The sequence below is a fragment of the Mastomys coucha genome, unplaced genomic scaffold (genome assembly GCF_008632895.1).
Source record: "Mastomys coucha isolate ucsf_1 unplaced genomic scaffold, UCSF_Mcou_1 pScaffold15, whole genome shotgun sequence".
Taxonomy (NCBI): Eukaryota; Metazoa; Chordata; class Mammalia; order Rodentia; family Muridae; genus Mastomys; species Mastomys coucha.
In genome coordinates, this window is record NW_022196897.1 from 110,626,180 (window position 1) to 110,626,552 (window position 373).

The following is a 373-nucleotide window of genomic DNA, read 5'->3' on the forward strand; positions in this document are numbered from 1 at the left end:
AAGTGCAGCCAGGGCTGAAGGAGAGGCTGCCTCTGGACTTGAACCTCTTGTTCCTTCTATATCCCATTGGAAGATCTGCCAATCTCAGAATTAGAAGGACCTCCAGGAGCCACAGAAACAGTTGAGTGAGTTGGAGAGAAGCTTAGAGGCACTAAGGGAGAGAAAGGCTGAAAACAAGACTGGAACCATACCATAGCCACCACCATGCCTGCTGATCCTTCTTGTTCATGCCTATCAGCCTCCTAGGACAATACAGACAAAGAAATAAGGCCAGCTTGGGATACTCTTGGGGTACACTCCCACTGGACTCCAATAATCAGCGCTTGCCTGGCCTGGTACTCAAGAATTCCTAAGTCTGTTTAATAGAGACATG